Source organism: Podarcis liolepis, assembly GCF_965112155.1.
Source record: "Podarcis liolepis genome assembly, chromosome: 9".
Lineage (NCBI taxonomy): Eukaryota > Metazoa > Chordata > Lepidosauria > Squamata > Lacertidae > Podarcis > Podarcis liolepis.
In genome coordinates this window covers 76618488-76645959 of record NC_139564.1, presented here as the reverse complement: position 1 = coordinate 76645959, position 27472 = coordinate 76618488, and the positions used below count along the sequence as shown (strand labels likewise).

Sequence of the window (27472 nt, the reverse complement as noted above, 5' to 3'; positions counted from 1 at the left end):
TTTTGAATGGGGCCCAGAAACAAACAGGTAACCAATGAAGATCTTATAAGTCTGGCAATTCTATAGAACATACTGTCTGTGCTACTCAAAAATCTGGCCACAGCATCTGGGGCCAACTGATGTTTCCATAAAGTCCTGAAAGGCTACCACACATAAATGAATTACTGAACTGCACTCCAATTTATTAGGTTTGCATCCCACTTTTTGATTGGAGTTGCTAGCATAGCTTACAAGAACCAAACACAAATTCCATTAAAAATCTTACAAGTCAAAAATAGAGAACCAAAGCAATGTGGTAATATTTGGAATGGGGGGGGGGGGAGAGAGCAGGGAGACAAACAGAAAGCATTTTCCCCAATATTGTAATCCCGTTCTGGAGGTGAGAGAGAATGTGCATGAGGAGCATGGGCCCATCTCCAGTAGATCACTCATCTTCCAGCCACTAGCATAGATCTTTTAAAAAAACAGAATTAGATGAATGTGTAGAGGATAGCTACATCCATGGAAACCAGCCATAACAGCTAAAACAGAAGGTTCAGTGGCAGTGCACCTCCAACAATTAGTTTTGGGGATAAACATCAGGAGATAGCTCTCACAATCATGCTTTTGCTTGTATGTTTCCCAGAAAGACACTGCTGGTCACTGCTGGAAACAGAAGGCTAACTAGATGGACTCTTGCTCAGATCCAGAAAGAATTTTTTGTTTTGTTTTTGCCATTTGCCATTCTTAAATTCTCCCCATTGCAAAGACAAGATTGCCTAGCTGAGCCTGCATGATTTGCATTCAGTTCTCAGTTGAATTACACAATAATCTGATTAACTGCTCCCATTTTTAGCCTATTATTAGTACGCTTTGATCTTCTATCTGAAGAAACTGTACCAAAGTGTTATATTCTATGTGTCTCATTACCTTGGAGATTGGAATCATGATCGCAGTTACTAGGGAATGATCCCAGAGGAAGGCAAGATGCTTGAGGAAGGGGCTATCAACAAGCCACATGCCACAGAGTTTTGCTTCTACAAGCTAACAAAACTGGGGCCGTACTAGAGAATATTTCCAAGGCAGTCTTGCACACAAGCAAAGAAGGCAGCAGACCCAAACGGTGCCCTGTCTGGGTCTAACCCTGATGATTCCCAAGTCTGATTACAGAGGGCAAGGAAGACATTAGCAGGCTGTACAACAAAGCTCTGTGGTCTTTGAGAGGAACAGACACAGTAATTAATGCATTCAAGACTGACGGGAGTGGGCCAGCACACTCTTAAGCACAGGCTTGCACAAGTCTTGGGCTCATGTTCTTCATGCCTCTCCCTTCCGCAGCCAAGAGGCGATGGAAGCTTTTAAACAAATGGACTCAAATCCCCATGCTGCCTGAACTCACAGAACCATTATCTGATTGTAATTAAAACCCAGTCATTAAGAATAAACCAGGAACAAACTATGGTTTCAAATTCTGGTTTGTTCTCACTAGAGTTTAAACCAAGACAGATGTCATTACTTGCCACAACCTGGGTTTGCTTAAAGCTTTAAACAAACCACAGTTTCCCGAGTTAAGGCATGTCACACCCCCCTCACACACAGATCTTGAGAAACTTATAAATCTGTATGGAATCAGGAGATAAGCTATGGTCCGTCTTCCCATAAGTCTCATGCATCAAACAATTACGGGTACCTACCCACTCCATCGTTCAACCCACCCCATAGTGGCCTTATTACTTCAAGTGTTCATAGGAAGCCACCTGAAAATTGGAACTATAAATGTCTTTTAAGCTCATCTCACCACCACCACAGACACTTATACCTAAAAACCCCAAACACATAAAAACCCAAAATTAATACTAGCAGAGTTCTTCTAACAGACATTTAGTACAATGAAAGTAGACAAGAATGTGAGGTGCACATCCTAGGCCTGTTAACAATTTCCTTGAATACGTCACAATCCATCCAGGTTTTACAGTATTTCTAGAACAAGACACTTAAAATCCAAATATGCTGTGTGGAAACATTTTGACGTGGCCTTTAATGAAAACACTGCTGCCATTTACTTGACAGAAACCAATCAGTCAAACTACAGTCAAGCTGTTATAAGCAGAATGCCTGCAACATGTCAGCTGACAGTGAGTTGTCTTTGGACCCCAGAAGAACAAGCTGTGGTGTATAATTAAAGGTTTTTAAGGCACAGTCTACTCCTGACAAATGCTCTCCACACACCCAGAAAAGCTAATAGCCAAATGATATATTTCAGCCAGGGAATCACATGCTTAAACTCTTTTAAGTAAGCCAGCACAGATGGGCATTGTCACAGGGGTCTAGGTAGAACTCTAAATGGATATGATCGTACACATCTGTCCAACAGCATCTGGCTACTGTTAGAGAGAATCTCTGTTTTAAAACAAGAAAGTTGAGCGCCACTTGCTTTGCTCAGAGAGCAAGGAGAAAACACAAAAACAGTGAGTTCACATACCTTGAATATCTTGGATGGGGAAACCCAGCCAGATGGGAAGGGTATCAGTAATAAAATTATTATTATTATTATTATTATTATTATTATTATTATTATTATTATTATCATCATTAGGAGAAATAGATGTTGCTGTCAAAGAGCACAAGAGAAGCTCCAGCTACAGTATGTTAAAGTTCTAAGACGGCAAAGTAAGGAAGTTTGCACCCAGTGGCAAGATCCCAGGTTGTGCCACTCTCCTTCTGATCAAGGTGTGAGCCCATGAGAAAAAGCTGAAGTATGTGAGGCTTTTTCATTTCAGAAAAGAACACTCAACTAAGGAGGGCATGCTAGCATTCTGTAGAGGCAACCCACTTCTGGTTTACCTTGAAAAATTCTAACTTGAGAAGCCCTCTGCCTCTTAAGCATTCTTGTTTTGGCTACAGCAAGAACTTCAAAGGAAGTCCGGGATGCCTGCTCACGTCTCTCCAAAAGATTTGTTGAAATGCAACAGCCAAGTTCTGTTTGTTGATCTGCAGTACTTCTGAAGACTGCCCATATAGTAGTACTAGAAGGCAAGAAAGAGGGGTAGCCAGCAAAGAACAAAAGGAAAGAACAAAAATCTTCAATAGCCAAATGATATACTATTAATATACGTTTGGAAAAAAAAACGTATATTAACTGAATTTCATTTCATTTTTATTTTCTAACTATTTACCATATTTTCTGCTATATAAGACTCACTTTTCCCTTCCTAAAAAGGAAGGAGAAATGTGTGTGCGTCTTATGGAGCGAATGTAGGCTGCACAGATATCCCAGAAGCCAGAACAGCACGAGGGATTACTGCTTTCACTGCGCAGCGATCCCTCTTGCTATTCTGGCTTCTGAGATTCAGAATATTTTTTTTCTTGTTTTCCTCCTCCAAAAACTAGGTGCGTCTTGTGGTCTGGTGCGTCTTATAGAGCGAAAAATGCGGTATCTACAACTTATCTGCTTTCATCTAAGTGGTGTGCATCCTGTTTTAATGAGTGTCCTGAAAGGACAACTCTTATTTTAAAATAAAAGTTTTAAAAACTTTTATTGGAGTCCTCAGAAAGAAGCAGGGTTAAACTTCTCGTCACCTTTGCCAACACCTAGGACAAAAAGAAACCGAAAATACTCCTCATCGCATGAAAGACTCTCTGAAGGCTTGAAATTTGTCAATATCATGATTCAGTTTACTGCAACAAACACAGAGCCCTGCCTCTTCCTGTCAAAGAATAAAGAAGATTAAACTGTATTGCTTAGCCTTCCCAGCCTTCCCCAGAAGGCATGCTTTTCAGTTGCTCATTGAAACAGAAGGACCTCCTATTATGTCCTTCTGAAAATGAAGCTAGTGTTAATTTACAAACACGCTCTTTGGCATTTTTGTTAAAAGTTAGGGTGACCCTATGCATAAGAAGACAGGACTGCTACAGCTTTAGTAGTGGTAGAGAAGAAGAGCGCATGCCAGCAAGCACAGCTTCTCAGCATTATCCAAATTTCTCTCACACACTCAAGAACCCTGGTTTCGTTTTGTTTTTTGCATCTGGGTCACCCTAGTTAAACGTACTACTCAAACTAGTTCCCACCTAATAAACATAATTATTTTATATTATTTCAGAATTGTGGATACCCAGAAGTAGAATAAAAAATATTGGGCTTAGGAAGTAATGATAGCAGGCTGCACTAGAGTTCCATATCAAAATGAGTTATCAAAACTGTCTCAATTTTGAAAATGCAGCCTTTGAAACAGGATGTGAGGTGAGCTTTGGGGTTTTTTTAGGTCAGTCAAATTGAATGAGGGAGATACAAATAATAGTCTTAACAAATGGAAAACAAAGAACTAATATTCATTTTTTTGTATTTATGAAGCAGGCAATGCTACTATTTGTGCTGCACAGTCAAGAGAGAACTTCAAAGGGTGATGCTTTCTTGCAGAATTGATTGTCTGCTAATTTAAACATCTGGATATGGCACCAGTGGATAGGCACCAGTAAAACCCACAGTGAAAGTTGAACTGAAGGTCAACAGACAGAAGCCAAACGAAATGAATATTCCAAAACAAACTCTGCATATTTGATAATAAAGTTTATTTTTTTAACGCACACCAAAAGGTTTAGAAACCTGATGGTGCTTCTGTGAACAGAGCAATAATCAAAAGGCCATTATACTAACAATGAAAGGTATTTCTGGATCCCGAAAAAGCTGCCAAGCTGGGTTTAGGTTTGGCGCCACCTGGTGGTCAAGAGCAATATTGCAAGCTTGCCAAAATAATTCTCAGCTAAAGGGAAAGTGTTCATCTGGAAATGGTAATGCGGAAGGTAAAGGAACTAGAGCCACAGAGAAATTCAAGGAGAGGTAGAATGAACAAGGAATTAACCATCCTGGGGGAAAAGGTGAACACCGGGAGTCTCAGGAATAAATGAATAAAAAACTGAAGAAGGAAGGAGCCAAGACAGCAGCATCCTGTTTGGTTGGTTGATTTTTGCAAGCTTGCAATGTTGCTTATTGACCACCAGGTGGCGCCAAACCTAAACCCAACCTGGCCACAGCTTTTACCGGGCCTCCAGAACAAATTTATATCAAGAAGAACTGGAAAGTGCTAGCAAAATCTCATACGGAGTACTGTGTTCAGAACTAGTCAAGTAAGATGCAGAAAGAATTCGGTGGAAACCTATGAAGATGACAGAAGCCCAAGCTGTTCATTTTATTGGAAAACCTCAAAGAATAGCGCCAGGCGCCTGTTAGCGACACTTGTGATCCAGCCAGAACAGCCTGGACAGGTTTAGATGAGAAGAGCGGAAGAAAGTACACAGCAATTTCCACACACCAAACATATCTAGATCAGAACCATCTATAAAATGTAGTTCCTCCCCAAGGTTTCACAGATGAAGGTTTATCTTAATTCTGCTGCAACCTGGAAGTGCAGTAACTGAGCTTAGGACTAGTTACAGATAGGTAGCCGTGTTGGTCTGCCATAGTCAAAATAAAAAAATTCCTTCCAGTAGCACCTTAAAGACCAACTAAGTTAGTTCTTGGTATGAGCTTTCGTGTGCATGCACACTTCTTCAGCTTAGGACTTTTATCGATGCAAACCTACAGTAGGTTGAAACTTCTTCCATTTTAGAATACACACACACACACACACACACACACACACACACACACACACACAGTAAGGTACAGAACAGTTTGTTTCTCCTGCCCACTGAAGATATAGGCATGAAACAGTTTGATCTGGTTGAAGATTTAAAACAACAGTAAGACAGGCTGTTCTATTGAGGGGAGCTCATTAATACAGGAAATTATCTACAGCTGGCTTGTAAATAAAAAGTCACTTGCTTATTTGCATTGAAAGGTAAGAATTGCCTCTAGGACTAGGTGAACTGGAAGTTTTTATAAACTGGGTAAGAAAGAATAGGTCCTCATTTTTTATGCCCCTCATCTGCATGGGCAGGAAGATGCTACGATTATTTGTGGGTGACTCTTTCCCCCACAGGCTTTCAAAATGAAGAACGTGTGATACAGGGTTCTCTTGCCATAGGACAGCTTGTTCTGCTGCGCTTAAGGATGAGATCAAACCAAATGTTCCCACTCCTCTAGCCACTTCAAGCCATTGTTCCAGGTCTTCGCTTGAAAGGAAAGTATGGCTACACATTTTGCCCAGTTCAGCTGCAACAGCAAACTATGGCTTGATCAAACAAGGAAGGGAGGCAATGTGAATATGCAGGAGCAAGAAGGGAGGGGAAGCACACAGGGCAGGGGTCAGCAAACTTTTCAGTCCACTGTCCCTCAGACCTTGTGGGGGCTGGACTATATTTGGAGGGGGAAGAGAACAAATTCTGATGTCCCACAAATAACCCAGAGATGCATTTTAAATAAAAGCACACATTCTACACATGTAAAAACATGCTGATTCCTGGACCGTCCGCAGGCCAAATTTAGAAGGTGACTGGGCCAGATTTGGTCCCTGGGCCTTAGTTGCCTACCCATGACATAGGGCATGTGCAGACTTGTCCACATCACATTTCATGTCAGTCTCATTTACTCATCACAAATTACTGCTTATTTTTCATAGGTTAGAATCATAGAATCATAGAATCATAGAATCATAGAATCATAGAGTTGGAAGAGACCACAAGGGCCATCGAGTCCAACCCCCTGCCAAGCAGGAAACACCATCAGAGCACTCCTGACATATGGTTGTCAAGCCTCTGCTTAAAGACCTCCAAAGTAGGAGACTCCACCACACTCCTTGGCAGCAAAGTCCACTGTCGAACAGCTCTTACTGTCAGGAAGTTCTTCCTAATGTTTAGGTGGAATCTTCTTTCTTGTAGTTTGGATCCGTTGCTCCGTGTCCGCTTCTCTGGAGCAGCAGAAAACAACCTTTCTCCCTCCTCTATGTGACATCCTTTTATATATTTGAACATGGCTATCATATCACCCCTTAACCTCCTCTTCTCCAGGCTAAACATGCCCAGCTCCCTTAGCCGTTCCTCATAAGGCATTGTTTCCAGGCCTTTGACCATTTTGGTTGCCCTCCTCTGGACACGTTCCAGTTTGTCAGTGTCCTTCTTGAATTGTGGTGCCCAGAACTGGACACAGTACTCCAGGTGAGGTCTGACCAGAGCAGAATACAGTGGCACTATTACTTCCCTTGATCTAGATGCTATACTCCTATTGATGCAGCCCAGAATTGCATTGGCTTTTTTAGCTGCCGCGTCACACTGTTGGCTCATGTCAAGTTTGTGGTCAACCAAGACTCCTAGATCCTTTTCACATGTACTGCTCTCAAGCCAGGTGTCACCCATCTTGTATTTGTGCCTCTCATTTTTTTTGCCCAAGTGTAATACTTTACATTTCTCCCTGTTAAAATTCATCTTGTTTGTTTTTGCCCAGTTCTCTAATCTGTCAAGGTCATTTTGAAGTGTGATCCTGTCCTCTGGGGTGTTAGCCACCCCTCCCAGTTTGGTGTCATCTGCAAATTTGATCAGGATGCCCTTGAGTCCATCATCCAAGTCGTTGATAAAGATGTTGAATAAGACCGGGCCCAAGACAGAACCCTGTGGCACCCCACTAGTCACTCTTCTCCAGGATGAAGAGGAACCATTGATGAGCACCCTTTGGGTTCGGTCAGTCAGCCAGTTACAAATCCACTGAGTGGTAGCATAGTCAAGACCGCATTTTACCAGCTTCTTTACAAGAATATCATGGGGCACCTTGTCAAATGCCTTGCTGAAATCAAGGTAGGCTACATCCACTGCGTTCCCTTCATCTACCAGGCTTGTAATTCTGTCAAAAAACGAGATCAGGTTAGTCTGACATGACTTATTTTTCAGAAATCCATGCTGACTATTGGTGATCACAGCATTCCTTTCTAGGTGCTCACAGACTGTTTGCTTAATGATCTGCTCCAGAATCTTCCCTGCTATTGATGTCAGACTGACTGGGCGGTAATTATTTGGGTCCTCTCTTTTCCCCTTTTTGAAAATAGGGACAACATTTGCCCTCCTCCAGTCTGCCGGGACTTCTCCAGGAATTCTCAAAGATGACTGCCAGTGGTTCTGAGATCACATCTGCCAGTTCTTTTAATACTCTTGGATGCAGTTCATCTGGCCCTGGAGACTTGAATACATCTAAACTAGCCAAATATTCTTGTACTATCTCCTTAGTTATTCTGGGCTGTGTTTCCTTTGCTGAATCATTTGCTCCAAATTCTTCAGGTCGGGCATTGTTTTCTTTATCGGAGAAGACTGAGGCAAAGAAGGCATTGAGGAGTTCAGCCCTTTCTGTGTCCCCTGTTTGCATTTCACCATCTTCTCCTCTGAGTGATCCCACTGTTTCTTCGTTCTTCCTTTTGCTACGAACATACCCAGTTCATTGTCTCGTAGAACTGAAAGGCACTTGGGAAGCCTAAATCTGTGTGATTGTTTCAGTGTGCTAAAGAATCGGGGAGAAGGCTTAGTTCCTTTGGTATCCGGCCATAACAATAGTTTACTAACTTCATAACAACACATTATAACAAACTTGCAATTACAGTTATCTATAATCCTAGTTTGTTTCCCTGTAATTTAGGGAAACAAACTAGGATCAGAAGTCAGTTTATGAAGTTTGCTTGCTCCCAAAACCAATTATTTGCTTGAGATCATACATAACACAACTAACCATGGTTAGTTGAAAACAGAGTTTGGAAGCTTTTGCAGACCGTCTTGATTACTTCAAGAGTCTGAAACAGGACATTTCATGAAGAGACATGAACAAGTACTTAAGGTATTTCCATAGCAACTCCAAAGCTGAAATCTGCTGCATAGACAAGTTGTCTTGAATGATTAGAATGGGATATTTATGCAACTTCAATAGTAAGAAGGCAGCATAGGGATTCAGCCTGTGCTGAATCAGGCAGCACTCCCCCTAAGACACAGGCTCACTGAACGTGCTCCTAGACTTGTCCCTCAGCATGGATGCTCAGGTTTCTGCAGTGGCCAGGAGTGCAACTGTGCAGTTACAGCTAGAGCACCAGCTGCCCCCATTGGTGGAGATGTCTGACTTGGTCACAGTGACACATGCCTTAGTTACATCCCATTTGGATTGCTGTGATGTGCTCCACATGGGGCTGCCTTTGGAAAGTGCTCAGAAACCTCAACTGGCTCAAAGAGCTGCAGCCAGAATGCTGACCGCAGCTGGTTATAGGGAGCAGATGACTTACTCAGTATAACAACTCCATTGGCTACTGGTCTGTTTCTGGACACAATTCAAAGTGCTGGTTAGAGTTGGGCGATATCTGGTTTTCAACATCATGATATATCAACCAGTTAATCATTGTGATATAGTGATATATTATGGTGTCTGAAATAACACTGAAAAAGGCTGAAAAAGCAGCTGGGGTGTGCAGGGAGGGGGGAGCGACCAGGAGGAAGGGAAGGAGGCTGCTTGCTTGCTCAAGCAAAGGCGCTTCTGCCCACTCCCTCCCCAGCCGAGCCTCAGCCTTGGCAGAGAAAGCCTAAGAAAGTGCTCCCTGTGGCTGCTGGCCTGCGTATCGGCCTCCGCCCAAGCGAGCAGGGGAGGCTGCCTCTTCCCTCCCAGCTGGTCATTCTGCCTGCAACCGACCGGCAGGAAGGAGGCAGCCCACCCACCCCACTTGCTCAGGTGAAGGTAAATCACAGAGCACGCAATCTGAGCGGGCAATACATGGCAGCTCCCCACCTACCACCAGCACAGCGCAGGCAGCCGTGATGTATTGCCAGCTCAAGAAGTCGGCAATCTGAACTTCATACCAGTTTCAGACAATGAACTGAAATATCGCCCGGTTCTAAGTGCTGGCCATGGCATATAAAGCCCTACATGGCTTAGGTCCAAGCTATCTGAAAGACCATATTCCCTCATACAAACCTTCCCAGGCTCTGAGATCTTTAGGGGAGGCCCTTCTCTTGGTCCCACCACTCTCACAGACATGCTAGGTGAGGACGTGGGAAAGGGCCTTCTTGGTGGCTGCCCCAGGCTCTGGAACAACCTCCCTAGAGCAGTTAGACTGGCTCCCTCTTGTTCTCCTTCCACAGGCAAGTGAAGACATTCTTGTTTCATTCTTGCTGGAAGGCTGGTGCCATGCTGTTTTTATTGTAATTATTTGTACGTTCTAAACCTATTTTACATGTGTATATAGTTCTATTAATTCTATTGTTTAACTGTTATTTGTTTTCTCAATGTTTTTAATGATTCTTATTTTTATCTGTAAGCTGTTTTGAGTTCCATCAGGGGAAAAGGTGGGGTATACGTAAATGTATAATAATAATGAGCCTGTGAAATGCACATCAAAATGACTACATTGCTGACACACTAGGTATTGTTTTTTATTATTTATTAAATTTATATACCACCCTACATCCGAAGTTCTCAAGATGGTCCACAGCATAAAATTACAAAATGAAAACAAGAGCAAAACAAACCCACACCCCACAAACACATCTAAAAGGACATAGAATGTCAATCTGCCAAAGGCCTGGTTGAAGAGGAATGTTTTCACCTGGTGCCTAAAGATGTATAATGAAGGCGCCAGGCAAGACTCTCTGGGGTGAGCACTCCACAAACAGGCCCATTCTCATGTTGCCACCCTCCAGACACCCTCCAGGAGGCGGCACACAAATAAAGGCCTCCGGTGATTATCACAGGGTCCAAGTCGGTTCACATGGGGAGAGACAGTCTTTGAGGTATTGTAGTCAGTGCTTTTTTTCTTAAAAAATGTTTAGGGATACACTCATTTTGACTCAAGAAAACCAGCATTTTATAGTTCAAATTGGGGGAAATAAATACAGTAAATGGACAAAAGTACAAAGATTCACAAAATGTTTAGGGGTATGTGTAACACTGTGTCCCCCCAGAAAAGAAGCGCCGATTGCAGTCCTAAGCTGTTTAAGGCTTTATGTGTCAAAACCATCACTTTGGCTTGGGCGAAGAAACTGATTGGCAGGTAGAAAGCTCACATTTGGGGCACATATAATCCAATACACCTCTAGTTGGCAGAAAAGTCTGAAAATGGGCACACACAGTACAAGAAAGTCTAGATAGGTGACTAAAGCTATGTTTGCAGGCTTTTTCAATGGTGTTTCAGATATATGTGATTTCACTTAAACGCACAGTACCTTAGAACATAACCCCTGAGTAAATGGGGCGTTGCCTGTATAATATTACATTCGTGTCCCTTCCACCGAGGTGCTGCTGCCATTTCCACAGCTAGCAAGGGCAATCCTAGTTCAATCTCTCTCTATCATAAAAACGCATTATCTGCAAAATTTCTGAAGCCAGAGGAAACCCCTGCGCCCACATCCCAGGAGTGAAGCTCTATGTTCTGGCTATTAAATGAAAAAGGAAAAGCACTCTGCATGTACTCAGAGGCATTTATTGGTTTTCCTCTTCAAAGTTCCAGCTTTTTGTCATGAAGAACAGGGTCTAGAGCCGCCCTCCAGTGTATCTGGAGCGTTTCTTCTGCCCAAGGGCGCAGGTCAGAGGCTCTTGAGTGACCCTTTGACACCATTTCCCCCATATTTTACAATAGGATCACAATTAAGACCATAACTTTAATGCTGTAGATTTCTATTTTAAAATATCTTATAAAAATAAATCAGCTAGGGTTCAATTTGTTTTCCCACATGACAACAGCAGCTAAGGATCATGTAAAATATTAAGCAGAAACTGCACAACCCCTTGAAGATTTCCATTTTTTTAAAAAGTCAGGTTGGAAATACATACATTATGTATCACATACTAGTCATGAGAGATTTAATGGGAGATGAGTTACAATACAGGTACATTCCCCAAGCATCATTAATTGCTTAATTAATTGTGTCCAGATGTCGCGCAGACCCCCCTGGTTGAAATTATCAATTTGTCCCTTGGCACGGGGACATTCCCAGGGGAACTGAAGGAAGCAGTGGTGTGTCCGCTCTTAAAGAAAACTTCACTAGATCCTTTAGATCTAGCCAATTACTGCCCAGTTTCAAATCTCCCATATCTGGGTAAGGTAATTGAGAGAGCAGTTGCTGAACAGCTTGGTAGGTTTCTGGAGGAAACATCGGCTTTAGATCCATTTCAGTCTGGTTTCCGTCCTGGTTTCGGGACCGAGACGGCTCTGGTTGCCCTAACAGATGATCTCTGTAGACAACTGGATCGAGGCGGGTCAGGACTGCTGATCCTTTTAGATTTATCAGCAGCCTTTGACATGGTCGATCATGATCTTCTGGACCACCGCCTCGCCAACGCGGGGATACAGGGCATAGCCCATAAATGGCTGTGCTCTTTTATCTCTGGTCGGGGACAGAGGGTGGCACTAGGGAGGGAAATGTCGTCGAGCCACTCCTTGGTGTGTGGAGTGTCACAGGGCAAAATCCTCTCCCGATGCTTTTTAACATCTTTATGCACCCCCTTGCCCAGATTGTCCAGAGCTTTGGGCTGGGCTGTCACCAATATGCTGATGACACTCAGCTCTATCTGCTGATGGATGGCCACACCGACTCGGCCCCGGACACACTGACCAGATGCTTGGAAGCTTGGTGGCTGGATGGTTTCGTGGGAGCCGATTGAAACTAAATCCTTCGAAGACAGAGGTCCTATGACAGGGTCGGGATGGCATGGGGATGAGGGACCAACTCCATTCTCTTGCGGGGGCCCAATTAGTGCCATTGCCTTCCGTTAAGAGTTTGGGTGTAATCCTTGACGCCTCCCTTTCCATGGAGGCGCAGGTTACAGCAACAGCCAAGGCGACATTTTTCCACCTTCGCCACATCAAGCAATTGGTCCCTTACCTTTCCCGCCCTGACCTGGCCACAGTGATCCATGGAGGTCACCTCCAGGCTTGACTACTGTAATTCGCTCTACGCGGGGCTGCCCTTGAAGCTGTCCCAGAAACTCCAGTGGGTGCAGAATGCTGCAGCGAGGCTCCTCACGGGGTCTCTGCCATGGGAGCATATTCACCCAGTGCTTTTCAAACTGCACCGGCTCCCGGTGGAGTACAGGGCCAGATTTAAAGTGCTGGTTTTGACCTTTAAAGCCCTTCATGGCCTAGGACCCTCGTACCTACGGGACCGCCTCTCCCGGTATGCCCCACGGAGGACCTAAGGTCCATAAATAGCAACACCCTAGAGGTCCCGGGCCCTAAGGAAGTTAGATTAGCCTCAACCAGAGCCAGGGCTTTTTCAACACTGGCTCCGGCCTGGTGGAACGCTCTGCCTCACGAGACCAGGGCCCTGCAGGATCTGATTTCTTTCCGGAGGGCCTGTAAGACAGAGTTGTTTCACCTGGCCTTTGACTTGGAGTCAATTTGATTCCCTCCCCCCCTTTCTTTTTTCTTTTCCCTTCTCCTCCTGCAATGAGGCTACATTTTAATATTTTAATGTTTCAATATTTTAATGTTGTATTTTAATTTTGTTTTTAAGTTGTATTCATTCAACTTGTTTTTATTTTTGCTTGTTAGCCGCCCTGAGCCCAGCCTTGGCTGGGGAGGGCGGGGTATACATTAAAAATATTATTATTATTATTATTATTATTAATGATGGCATGGCTTTTCAACAAATGGCTACGGGGACTTTAGTTGGCCTTTAATACTAACAGGCCTGTTTGTGAATTATGGCAATGGATTCACTGGCCCTTAAACTGGCCAAGGTCAAAGCAGAGGGGGAAACCCAGGAGCCCAGTGGCTTAAGTCTCATGTGTCACCACTTAAGAATATGAAATATATATTTCAGCTCTGTGCTGGGAGAGTGGATACAAATTTTATGACGTTTAAAAATTGGGAATGCATTTCTGTCCATGATCTACATCTTAAAATCTGGATATACTTTTTAGTCATGATTTAATCAAACTTTAAGGGTGCAGTTTTTGTAGCACGTGAGCCCAAATTTTAATTCAGAAGATGTGAAGGACTACATGCATATATTCACCTGCTGTTACTTTCATCCCTAGCAAGTTCCTATAGTCATCCTTTCCCAGTAGGAATGTTGCAACCATCTTGAGCAAACACTTTGTGAAATGTCATTTCACCCATGCAAAAAGTGGGGGGAGGGAGAGAGCGCCCGTGAAAGATTACTGTTTTAATCTGATCAGATCACAGCAGCACAACATCAACAAAGGATGGAAACGGGCAAATTCCCACTTTGGGAAGGTGAGCAGATATCCCACCCTCCAGTTAAAAGTTGATCAAATGTATAAGTTGAATTGCTTCCATACACACGCTTCAAAAAATATATATAGTTTTTATTAAAGCATTTTCACAAGGGCACATACAATGTCTCTGTTTCAATTCAGAGTCCTTTCTACATGTCAGTTACATTCGGTGTGAGCCACTGGCGTCATAGGCATTGTGAGGTGGGGCAGGGAGAAAGAAGGTGGGTGATGAACTTTCATTCTTTTGCAGAGTAGATGTGCAAAGTGGTAGCAAGTGGCTGATAGTCAGGTGCAAAATGCGCCCGGCACCTGGCTAATTTCAAAAACTGCCTAGTACTATTAGAATTTGATTGAACACAGCAAAACAACCAGATCCCCACTGACTACCTTGTGTATATCCTTAAGGCCTTTGATTGTTTGGAATGGAAATACCTGGTTGTTTTGCTGTGTTCAGTCAAATTCAGTAGTTTCCTAATGGGGTCTGTTATACTCCAACTGGGGACAAAGCCAGCCTGGTCCAAGGCTATTAAGTTTGTGTGAGAAACATTTTATACGGTTGGCCAGAATTGATGTGAATATTTTGTAGTCTTGATTTATCAGCAAAATTGGGCGGTGTGATTCTATTTTGAGGCTGTGCTGTCTTTGAATGGCTTTGGGATAGAGACTATTTTGAAGGAGGCATGGGGGTCCTTTTATGAGGTCGTTGAACAGGCGTGTCATAAAGGGAATCAGGGTGTCTTTGAATTTCTTGCAGAATTCTGCTGTAAAGCCATCTGGGCCCAGGGCTTTGTGTGGTTCTACATTTTTGAGGACAGTCTCTTTTTCCTCTGGGGTAATAGGGCTGTCCATAATTCTTGTTCCTCTGCAGTTAGGGTTGGCATGGTCAGTCCTGCCCAGACCTTGTGCCATGGCATCCAGACAGGAATGTGAGACTGGTGTTGCCTGGGGTTTTGTCACCCCATGTTTCATACAGGCCTTCGTTTTTCAGCATTTTTAGTACAGTGGTATCTCTGGTTACGTACTTCAATTGTCCCGGAGGTCTGTTCTTAACCTGAAACTGTTCTTAACCTGAAGCACCACTTTAGCTAATGTGGCCTCCCGCTCCGCCGCCGCCACACAATTTCTGTTCTCATCCTGAAGCAAGGTTCTTAGCCCGAGGTACTACTTCTGGGTTAGCAGAGTCTGTAACCCGAGGTACCTCTGTAGTCTACAGGAGTCTCTGCTGCCCTTTTTTTGGCTTCCTTCAGAGAAAGGTTGTCCAGAGGATTTGGGGGTGAATGTCTTGGAGAGGTATCTCTGGTGTTTAGGTTGAAGTCACCTCCTAGAATGGTTTCCCCAGGAGATGAGTTTATTTAGTCTTTTCTGGATAAAATCTAACTGTTTTGAGTTTGGGGCCAATTGTCAATTTAGTTTTGCCATCTAGTGTTCCCCCTAACAAAGATGAGCCTGCCTTTTTTGTCTCTCAGGATTGTTGTAGTTTTAAAATGTGGGAGCCTGCTAAGCACTATGGCTACTTCACTCTTCAAACTTATGCAGTACCTTAACACCACCAATAACCATGGCTGAAACTAGTTTTGCGGGGAAATTAATCACCTACAGATTTCAACAACTATTCACTGAGTTTCACAGTCAATGACTGTTTTAGTATCACTGAGGTTTGGATTTCTCACTTCCTGCTCCCCAGAGACAAAGCAGGCCCCTAATGCAGTGTTTCCCAAACGTTTTTGGGCAACGGCACACCTGTTTACTGAAAAAAAATCTCGCGGCACACCACCATTAAAGCCCCGCCCCGTGACGTCAGCGCGCAGCGTCACGCCGGGAGGGACGCACAAAAGTGAAAGTTTTTTCCCTCCCCCTTGCTGGGGAACCTCCAAGCTTTGGGGGTGGGAGGAGGCAGCAGAGCGAGGGACTGAGGGACGGCGGCAACTGAGACGGCGGCGGCTGAGGCAGAGCTGGGAAGGGGGTTTCCAGGGGACACGGCAGCTCCTCGAAAGGCTTCTCTCAGCTGCGCTCAATCCGCCTCGGAGAGGATTTCCCCTCCGGCCCCATGCGTTCGTTTGGGGCATCGCTCCGGCTGCTCCCTCTCCCGCCGCGCAGGAGCGCTGCCTCTCTCTGGCTCTCCCTCCGCGCAGGCTGAGGGAGGGAGGGAGGGGCGCGTGTGACCCGTCTCTGCTGGGAGACCAAACCCAGCGAGGCAGAGTCGCGCGGAGGCGCCCAGGCAGCGCTGCCGGCTGCGAGGAGGAGCGCCAGGCAGCAGCAGGAGGCGCGGCCTCTCCTCGCCGCCGCCGCCCCGCCTCTCGCCGCCCGACTCACCCGCCTCCCTCCAGGCATCTCGCGGCACACGAGGCAACGTCTCACGGCACACTCGTGTGCCGCGGAACACCGGTTGGGAAACACTGCCCTAATGTATGCACTGCCTGGCAAGGGTCTGTTTCATCACTGACTTTGTTCCTCCATTTAAAAAACAATCAGGGTGTCTGCTTCTCGCAAACCCTCCCCTCCTGCCTGCAACACTCCTTCTGTGTGCCAGCGCAAGACAGAGCCTGGCACCATTTCTGAAAGGGGCATACTCGGACCCCTGTGTACAGCATTGCTAGGTATCACTAGCAACTAGTACCAGGTCACAGGAGCTCCTCCCCGCTCTAGAGACACATAAAAGGAAGCTGGAGCAGGGAAGGAGAGAGAGAAGGGAAGAGGAAATGATAGTTCCTATTACATCACTTTCAACAACATCATTTTCTGGATAAAAAAATTCCTTCCAGTAGCACCTTAAAGACCAACTAAGTTAGTTCTTGGTATGAGCTTTCGTGTGCATGCACACTTCTTCAGATACACATGCACACGAAAGCTCATACCAAGAACTAACTTAGATGGTCTTTAAGGTGCTACTGGAAGGAATTTTTTTATTTTGACTATGGCAGACCAACACGGCTACCTATCTGTAACTGAATCATTTTCTGGATAAATAAAAAAACAGGGGAAAAACTGTCCAGTAGCACCTTAGAGACCAACTAAGTTTGTCTCTAAGGTGCTACTGGACAATTTTTTTAATTTTTAAAATTTATTTTGACTGCGTCAGACCAACACGACTACCTACCTGAATCTAGAATCATTTTCTGGAAATAAAAGTGCCAACTGATTTCTGATAATGTTTAAGGCAGAAAAGATTTCACATCACACTTGCACAACTATATTAGCCTTTGTTATATTAACATGGAGGGGGGAACTTTTTCAGAAGCCACAAGAGACAGCCAACAGGAAGGTGCCATAGCAATAGAATAGGGCAGAGAAGGGCAGAGAAGTCAGAGGTATTCTCCGACACCATCATTTACCTTACATAAGACCTTTGCATTTAGGTAAAAAACCACTGCAGATTTTGGACAGTTATTTAGAAAAGTAGACAACTAAACTTACACCTCTAGAAAATGACTACCATATGATTTAAGGTATATAGCCCTAGCTACCAAAGGGTGCTGTGGGATTACCTAGGGGAGTGCTAAGAGGCATGGGGCAGCAGGGGGGCACTGGTGGTGAGCCCCACCCAAGTGAACTGATCACTTATTTTGATCTTGGGAAGGGCAGCTGCTAAGCCACTGGATACTGCAGCCCTCCTCTATGATTTGAGACCAGAAGCAAGCTCACTGCTAGGGTTTTCCAGCTCATCCCACACACAACTCTGTAAGAGAGAGGTGTGTGCACTTCTGCAGGCAGGTATCTCCTGCTCTTAGGTTTACGCTCACACAGTTATAAAAGCAACAAACACTTCACACTTCCTTTGGATCCCTTTTAGGATTTGGTTAATCTCTAAAATAATACTTATGCTACTGTGATTAACAGAGGTTACTTGTGTGTTTTCACGTGGCAAAGCATTTACCTTCATCAGCTGCTCCGATAAAAATGAAACAACGCTGTTACCAAGGTGGCAGTTCTAGAGCTTTGGGGGGGGGTGTATGACTTTGGGTAAAGTCACATTAACTAATGTAATATAGGAAGAAGCAAATGCCTCATGGGAGTATTTTTCTCATGTGAAGAGATTGCTAATTAGGAGGTCACTATTGCATTTTAATCTAGGTAAAAGCAATTTAGACCTACAGTCTCACAATCAAAATGGCATTTATTTGCTAGCTAATCAGCAGATATTTGCCCAAGTGATAACTTACATTGTTGATGGTAGGTAACAGTAAAATTTAAAAGACAAGTTACTGCATGATAAATGAAATCTGCTGACAAGATCAATATGTAATTAAGTGTTCCAAGAGTCACAGATCTAGAGTTGTATTTCAGTTGGGTACTTGATCAAAGCAAATAACTTGCCAGACCCATGGCCCAAGCCACCCTTTGGTACATGTGTGTGTCTGCAGGCAGACATGCAGGTACATTAGTTCTGCATACCAGCAAACCTAAGCTAAAAAAAAAATACAGCCAGGATGTGCAAGGGCCAGCACTGCAGAATCAAAAGCAATACTGTGTTCACATAAAGAGAAGCAGGACAAAATGAAGAAGAGTTGCACAAAGTCTACCTTCTGATGCGCTCCAACTTGGTCCTTTGTCAAGTTTAGCTTTCGTTTGGTTGGTGTTGTGTTTCCCCCCCCAAATTCGGCCTATATTACATAAACTAGTGTGGTTAAGGACACATAAATCAGACTGCTACCCAAATACCAAGGAACCAATATATCATTAAATTAGGTCTTTGAAAGTCAGTGAGCAATCTTTATTAATGAAGGCCAATGTATTGTTGCAAATTAATTCTCAATGCAAAAGAAAAGCATGTCAAGGCCACTCAGAAAAAGTAAAAAGAGGCAAATGAAAATAAAGAGGTATGCTACCATTCACTCTGAGAGGCTCTGCAACCCAAATCCATGTGCAACAAGTGCACAGCAAAGCATAGTTATTGCACTAAACAGCCCGTTGCTGTGCAGAAATGCCCTTAGTCATGCACCTTTTTAAAAAGAAGAGCTTTCAACATGAAGTAACTCAAAATGTCTTATTTTAGAGTCAGACATTAAGGAAAGCTCTCCTCTTAGTTTCATGTAAAACACAGTTTTAGGAAATAACTGAATTACCAACTATAGTTAAGCCCAAGGTGGAGACCTCCAAAACAATCTGTTTCCCTGTCATATAGAATTCTGTTGTTTTACCTCTTCCCACTACCCTTACTGTAGGAAAAAAATCACTAGGATCATAGCAGTTGACTTTCAAGTACGGTACCACTCATTTAACAAGTCATCAAAAGTCACCTCTCTTAAATACAAAGGATTCCCTCAAGCCTTCCCAAAAGGCCAGCCAAGCTTGTATACAAAAACCCACAATGAATTCATGGGCATAGCCAGGGGGGGCAGGGGGGCAGCTGCCCCCATCAATTAAATCAATAAAAATACTTTACTAAGGTTCTGCCCCCCTAACAAAAATCCTGGCTACACCCATGAATGAATTCCAAAAAAGTACTACATCAATAGGATTTGTCCTACATACACTTCCATAGGAAAATTCATGAACTTCTCACTAGACCCACCCTGACATGCACACTGTTTTACAGTGACAAAGCAAAGGACTGTTTCCTTGCCACATAATCCTTGCCACTATGAACTTGACAAGTAGTAAATTCATATTTCTATTTCAAGTATGTAGGTAACCAGATAGAACCTACAAAAAAATTCAATGGGCAGAGAGGAATGCCTTCCTAACACACTTTGGCAAAGGGTACCTCATCACCTTTTTGCAGATAAATGGCTCAAAGCATTCACTCCTCCTGTTCCCTGCTGAGGTGAGATTTGCAATCTGGTACAGAGAAAGAAAGATTGAGGAAAACAGTCTCCCTTGGGGAAAACCATACACGGTATTCTTTTTTTCTTCTTCTTCTTATGGAGAAAGTGTTGCAGTGGCAACACTTAAAAGAATCCCATGGAGTTCAGCACCACCACAGTGGCAACAGGATAAAATGATGACCGGTCCTCCGCCACAGAAATATGCACCTTTCATGTATAAACTGATGGAAGGGACAATTCATTGCCCTAATCTTTTTAACTCTGCAGCTTTAAGAATGAGTTTGGACTGAAGGGAAGGATGCTGAGCATCTCACCACAAAGCAACGTCAAGTATGAACTGCATTTGGGAGGCAACAGGGAATCCCCGGCTTGTGGTGCAGATCCTCACATGAGAAATGCCTGTTTTTAAGAAAATAAAATTTGTAGAAGGGAGTCCCAGGCACTCCTAACAAGCCAGTCCCCATCCCTCTTCCTCCCCTAATACAACCTCTTCATGTGCAATATGTCCGTCCCTCACAAAAGGGATGCCTTGCACCTTCGCAGACAGGATATCCCCGCCACCATGACACTCGCACGGTGTTCGTCCGCCGCCTTCCTCCTCCTCCTCTGCAGTGGGGGATGCCGGGCTCCTTGGCACAGGAAGCCCACTGCCCAGCTCGGCCAGGACTTCCCTCCTGCGCGCACACACACGCACCCCGGGCGCAATTCGGGGGGGGGGCGGATGCTCCGCTGTCTTTTGCAGGGCTCGGGAGTGCAATCGGGATCGGGGACCCCAGCGCCTCCCATTGCAGCAGGTGAGCACGTGCGCCTTTGCAGAGGCCGGGAGAGGCAGAGAGGTGGGGGGGGGGAGGAAGCCCCCCGCCCCAAAGGAGCCACGTACCTGCTGCTGCTGCCGCTGCTGCCGCCCGAGAAGCCTAACGGGAAGCCGCTCGCCTCGGCTGCTGCAAGAGCAGCTGCAGCTCCGAAGGATCAGGCGAAGCGGCGCGAGAGCGAGCGAGCGCGGAGCCACACGCACGTGCGCGCGCCCTCTCCCTCCGAGGTCCAGGGTTCCAGCGCCACCACGCATGCGCCAGCCCCTTCTCCTCCACACTCCCGCCCGCCCCCGCCGCCTTCCCTCGGCCGACGAGCCCGCGCTTCCTTCTGCGGGGCGGGAGGGAGGGAGGGAAGGAGTCCCGTCCCCCCCCCCGCCATTCCTCTTCTCTCATCCCTCTTTTCCTCCCGCCCGCCGGTCGCCTTGGAAACAAACCCGCCGCGGGTCACGTGGTGGAGGCGGCGGGCGGAGGGCTCGGTAGTAATAGTAAGGCTGAGGAGAAAGGGGCGGGGCCAGGAAGGGGATTGGCGGGGCTGGCCTTCGCCTCAGGTTTAGGCGGGAAGAGAGGCCGGGAGGCTCCTCCCTGTCCCACCCACGACGCCCCCCCCCCCGCCCGGCACAAAAGCTGTCGACAGGAATAAAAGAGCAAAACTGGTGCCACCAGGACTTAAGCCCCACTACCAGGGTGGGGTTTTTGTTTCTTTCTTTCTTTTCTTTTAACTGGCATGGAATATTTGTATGTTTACCCTCCCATCCCAAACGGGCCCTTACGTCATATTTATAAGTAATTAAATGAAACGAGGACTATTTGCAGTTGTCAACAGGTGTCAGAAAATCTGCCCACCAGTGGCATAGCGTGGGGGGTGCAGGGGGGGCGGCCGCACCGGGCGCAACATCTGGGGGTTAGGGTTAGGGGGCGCAAATCCACGGGTTAGGGGGCGCAAATTACTTGCCTTGCCCCGGGTGCTGACAACCCACGCTACGCCACTGCTGCCCACAGCTGACTCAAATTCTCTTTTTATTGAAGGTTGTTGCTCTTAGCAGCAAGTTTACTTACAAAGTCCTAATGTAAAATTTCAAAGCCTAGCAACAAGCTAAGCTAATTGCCACCAGCCAGTGGGGCGGAGAATGGTGGGATAAGCCAGTGTTTTCACCCCGTGTGCCATGGCACCCTGGGGTGCCTTGAAGGATGGCCGGGGGGCTGCGGGCAACCCTGGCCTCCCTCCCTCTTCCTTCCTCGGGTGCCCTCTTGCCTCTGGCTGTTGCAGCAGCCCTGGCTACAAGTTCTGCGGGCGAAGGGTGCCCTTGGGGCTGGCCAGGGGGTGCCAGGAGCCGAGGCGGCCTCGGAGGAAGGAAGGAAGCGAGCGAGGGAGCCCAGCCGGCCAGTCCGCCAGCCCTGGCTGGACAAGTGGGAGGCCAGGCAGGCAGTGCTGTGCTTGCTGCATGCAAGGCCTGCCTGGGAGCTGAGGGTCGGGTGCTGAAGGGGAGACTCTGCCATGCCGGCCCAGTGGCGCCCGCTGCTGCCTCCCCAGGTGAGTAAGGTGCCGGCCTCACGCTCACCTTTGGCCAGTTTCTGTTGGGCCGCTAAGGCTGGAGCCACCCTCATCCCAGGCCCCGGGGGGGGGGGGAGGCATCAGGAAGCTCCTCTCTTTGGCGTGTCTCAAGACAAGGGAGGGTGTTCAGAAAGGGGTGAGGGGCTGCTGGCTCTGCAGGCGAGGAACTGAGATGTAAGAAGGCTATGTATAAGAAATGGAAGAAAGGAGAAATCAGAAAGGAAGAGTGTATACAAATAGCAAACAGTTGTAGGGAGAAGGTCAGACGGGCCAGAGCTCAGAATGAAGGTTTGCAATGACTTGGATGAAGGAATTGAGGGGATGCTCATCCAGTTTACAGATGACACCAAATTGGGCGGGGTAGCCAATGCCACATAAGACAGAATTGGGATTCAAAATGACCTTAATAGATTGGAGAACAGGTTCCAAACAAACAAAATGAATTCCAGTAGGGACAAATGAATGGTTCTGCACTTAGGCAGGAAAAACAAGCTACACAAATATAAGATGGGGGACGCTTGGCTTGCCAGCAGTACATGTGAAAAGGATCTAGGGGTCTTAGTAGACCAAAGGTTTGCCATGAGTCAACAGTATGATGCAGCAGCATAAAAAACTCTTATTCTAGTCAGCAACAACAGCATCAATGGTATAGTATACTATTCAAGGGAAAACAAAAAAATTCCTTCCAGTAGCACCTTAAAGACCAACTAAGTTAGTTCTTGGTATGAGCTTTCGTGTGCAAGCACACTTCTTCTTTGTATCTGAAGAAGTGTGCATGCACACGAAAGCTCATACCAAGAACTAACTTAGTTGGTCTTTAAGGTGCTACTGGAAGGAATTTTTTTGTTTTGACTATGGCAGACCAACACGGCTACCTATCTGTAACTATTCAAGGGAAGTAATTTGTTGTTGGTATCCGTCTGTCTCGAGAAACAATGGTGAAGTTAAACCACTGGAGAATAACAGCAGCCGCTTTGACTGCAGAGACCTGTAAATTGTAACTGCTGCCTTCCACATTGTTTCTTCTGTGTTAGCAGCACAAGCCTGGGTAATGTGTATGGAGGTCCTGGACTGGCCAGACAAGAAGATCCCCTGCCCCCCAATGCGGCCTGGCTGATGTGGTCCAAAAGAAAGCAGAGCAATACATTTGGCACCAGCTTGGCTGCGGGAGTTGCCAGAATGAGGTGTACAAGGTGCTATCCAACCATCTTAGGGATTGCACTCCGCATTTATGTAGGGATTGCTCCTTAGGCTTTTCTTCTCCTGAAGATAATAATAATAATAATAATAATAATAATAATAATAATAATAATAATAATAATTTATTATTTGTACCCCGCCCATCTGGCTGGGTTTCCCCAGCCACTCTGGGCGGCTTCCACAAAGACCAAAAATACACTAAGATGTCACACATTAAAAACTTCCTTGAACAGGGCTGCTTTAAGATGTCTTCTGAATGTCAGGTAGTTGTTGTTCTCTTTGACATCTGATGGGAGGGCATTCCACAGGGCGGGTGCCACTACCGAGAAGGCCCTCTGCCTGGTTCCCTGTAGCTTTGCTTCTCGCAATGAGGGAACCACCACAAGGCCCTCAGCGTCCAGGCAAAATGGTGGGGGTGGAGACGCTCCTTCAGGTATACTGGGCCGAGGCCGTTTAGGGCTTTAAAGGTCAACACCAACACTTTGAATTGTGCTTGAAAATGTACTGGGAGCCAGTGTAGGTCTTTCAAGACCAGTGTTATGTGGTCTTGGCGGCCGCTCCAGTCACCAGTCTAGCTGCCGCATTCTGGATTAGTTGTAGTTTCCGGGTATGGAAGGAATAGTCCCACTCTATTCTGCCTTGGTTAGACCACAGCAGGAGTACTGTGTCTGCTTCTGGGCACCTCAAGTTTAAGAAGGATATTGACTAGCTGGAATGTGTGCAGAGCAGGGCAACCAAGATGAAAAGGGTCCGGAAACCAAGCCTTTTGAGGAGCTGGGTATGTTTAGCCTGGAAAAGAGGAGATACATCTTAAAATACCTAAATGGCTTTTTTCTCCTGCTCTGGAAGCTAGGACTTCAACCAATGGATTCAAGTTACAAGAAAGGAGATTCCAACTAAACTTCAGGAAGAACTTTCTGACAGTAAGGACTGTTCGACATTCAGGAGGTGGTGGACTCTCCTTTCTTGGAGATTTTTCAGCAGATGTTAAGTTATCTGTCATGGAGACTTTAGCTGAGATTCCTGCATTGCAGGCGGTTGGACTACATTACCCTCGCGGTCCTTTCCAACTCTAGAATTCCATGATTCTAACAAAGCAATGTCTGTTGTTTTGTGCAACTTAAATGCATGTTTTAGAGTCTGGCTAGCATATTATTAATTGACATAGGGCATATTGGCACACCATGGGGAATGACAGAAGCTTTAAAAGAGCTGCATTTTAAAATGCTAAAATGTTGCCTGTTTGTTCATATATGCACACTGGGCAGATTGCATAACCATGCAGAGAGAACAGCTGCAAGATTAGATGGTGCAGCTTAGAGATTACGTTGATTCAGCAGATTGCCTTGTGGCTGTCTGAGAAAGATTACACCATTGGAGTAAAGAATACCCATTTACACAGGGTAAGCTCCAAACTAAGTAGAAAAAACTAACTCAATACAAAATTACATTAAAAAGAGGGGTGGGGATAAATTGTCACAATCTCATAAAATTTGATATACAGTATATATATTTCTGAGTACCACGTCAATCTCAGATTTCTAAACTGTTTTTGCTTTGTGTGTATTGCCTATGATTAGAAGTAGTTTTTGAATAAGTTAATTCAGTTATATGTTGTTCCATAATCAAAACTTTACAAGTATATAGTAGGGAGTGGAAGGAGCACCGGGTTGACTGAATACAGTGGTACCTCAGGTTACATACACTTCAGGTTACATACGCTTCAGGTTACAGACTCCGCTAACCCAGAATATTACCTCGGGTTAAGAACTTTGCTTCAGGGTGAGAACAGAAATCATGCGGCAGCGGGAGCCCCCATTAGCTAAAGTGGTGCTTTAGGTTAAGAACAGTTTCAGGTTAAGAACAGACCTCCAGAACGAATTAAGTACTTAACCCGAGGTACCAGTGTAATGTGATGAAGGAATGTGCTAAACTGGTGCTTGGCTGTAGTTATGAACTGGATGAAAGCAAAAAAACAAACAAAAAACCCTAACGCTCAGTCCATATGTGACTAGGCATTTTAAAATGGTGGTTACTCAGTCTGGATTAGGGGGGATGCAACTTTATATGGTCATACTTTTCCTGAAGGATCAGGTGTGCTACCTCTGGGTACGTTACTGCCAGTCAATGGAGCCACAAGTTAGCTCTCGGGCACAGGGTGCCTTCCCTCAGCTTCAGCTAATGGCACAACTGCAACTCTTATCTGGGTGAGAATAAGCAGTTTTAGTTGTCTATGTTCTGGTAACCCGTAGTTAGATAACTGCAATGTGATACATGGAGCTGCCTCTGGAGAAGCAGCCTGATCACTGATTGGAACCAGGATGTATTAGCCTATAATACTAATTCTGGTCTCACTGTATTGGTTGCCAGTTGTTTTCCAAGTCCAGTTCACAGTGCAGGTTTTGACCTATAAAACACAATTTTTTATACAGCTCAGGACCCCAATTATAGGCTTTCCCAGTCCAAACCTTCCTGGACCTTTTAATCATCATCTGCCTTTTCTCCGCGTGCCGCCTCTGAAAAAGGTCTCATGGGTTGCAGTGAGAGAACAGGCTTTTTCTGTTGCTGTCCCTCAGCTGTGGAATGCCTTTTCCAATGATGTTTGCCTGGCATGAGCTTTGTCCATTTTTAAGCACCATGCAAAGGTGTCATTGTTCTCCTAGACATTTGAATCTCAGTGTGGTTTCATTTTTGTCCTGTTTTTTGTGTCCATCTTTTAATTGGGTGGGAAATGATATTTTCCTTGTTATTGAATGTTGGTTGATACTGTGTATCAACACTGGTTTTACTGTTTTACTGTTGTTGTTTTTGGTATCTCTGTAATTTAAACTTATAAATTGCTTTGAGACCTTAATAATGATAATGATGGAGATTGGAGAGTTTTGTTGGTGAGGTGAAACTGCAAGAACTCTGGTCTATGGCTCCTTAATATGAACAAATATCACTATCTTCATCATAGATTTAGGAGCAATGGCTATCCTTGCTATATTTAATGTACATGGGGCATTTAAAAAATAGTATATATATAATGCTTCTAGAACATCTTTAGGGAGTTCCCTAGGTACTGAACATGTGATTTTATGCATCTGTCAACTAATTTACAGATTACAGTATGAAATCAGGCATTCAGAAATAATGGGACAGCTGTTCTCAGTTGCACTCATGCATCCCTACTGAATGCAGCTGGTTTTCAGGAGGGAAATTAGCCTGTTAATGTGTTTAGGGTACAGGAGTATCCAGGATGCTCATCATCTGCTGTCAACCTTAGTAATGACCAATATACACAGTTCAACATTAATTTGTGTTTTGCTCAACGTTAATTTGTGTTATATTCTGATGAAAAGGAACTTGTGCTTATTTTGTATATTTTAGTATTTTTCTTATCTAAAGTACAGCTAAGTTCTACTATTTTTCTTACGCTGCAGCCCAACAAACTGTTTGAGCATAATTCTGTTTAATTCCATGCTTCCTGGCAGACAAGGCACTGCAAGAATTTAATTCTGGTCAGTGAGCCACAGTAGCTGCTAGAGGGCCGTGAAAATTCCAGATTTGTTCTGAATCTATTAAATATCTAGGTATATTAATACCAAAAGATATAACACAGTCACAGAAAATATATAACACAGTCACACTTAATAGAAAGTAATTAATAAGAGTTTTCTTCAGATATTGATAGTTGGGAGTCATTGAACCTTACCCTTTGGGGAAGGGTGAATGCTCTCAAAATTAATATTATTCCGAGATTCATTTATATCCTGAAAGGAATTTCAGTTTTTATATCTGGATCATATTTCCAAAGATAAACACCCTCATTAGGAAATGCCCTTGGGGCTGAACAACACCAAGGATATTCTTGCAGCGAATGCAGCTAGAAATTAAAGAAGGTGGTTTCAGAATTCTGAATTTAGAATTAGATAATTATGCTTATATACTGTTAATGTAGTAAATTAAATATTGGAAAGCTACTGCTGGCCTCAATTTTCCAGCGTGAGCAACCCTGGAATATATGCATAAGTACCTTTGGTTGCTTGGA

At 44.8% G+C, this 27472-nt stretch overlaps 1 protein-coding gene and 1 long non-coding RNA gene across 7 annotated transcripts in view; one reads left to right on the top strand and one right to left on the bottom strand.

The window, feature by feature from the left end:
* The window catches only part of TMEM266 (transmembrane protein 266), a 103489-nt gene extending 82369 nt beyond the window's left edge, over window positions 1–21120 (bottom strand). For 2 of the 4 annotated variants that reach the window (XM_083460735.1, XM_083460737.1), the window contains exon 1: window positions 20756–21052. The gene's annotated coding sequence lies outside the window, so the exon portion shown is untranslated. Of the gene's footprint in view, window positions 1–20755 lie in introns of all 4 variants that reach the window. The other 2 variants (XM_083460742.1, XM_083460740.1) reach the window with 2 other exon arrangements.
* Window positions 1–27472, top strand: part of LOC310686739 — a 64467-nt gene that overhangs the window by 15859 nt on the left and 21136 nt on the right. The window contains exon 2 of one of the 3 annotated variants that reach the window (XR_014516076.1): window positions 4331–4379. The exons of 1 other annotated variant lie outside the window; for it this stretch is intronic. This is a non-coding gene — a long non-coding RNA (uncharacterized lncRNA). Of the gene's footprint in view, window positions 1–4330; window positions 4380–21888; window positions 22219–27472 lie in introns of those variants that run through there. One more of the 3 variants, XR_014516077.1, reaches the window with a different exon arrangement.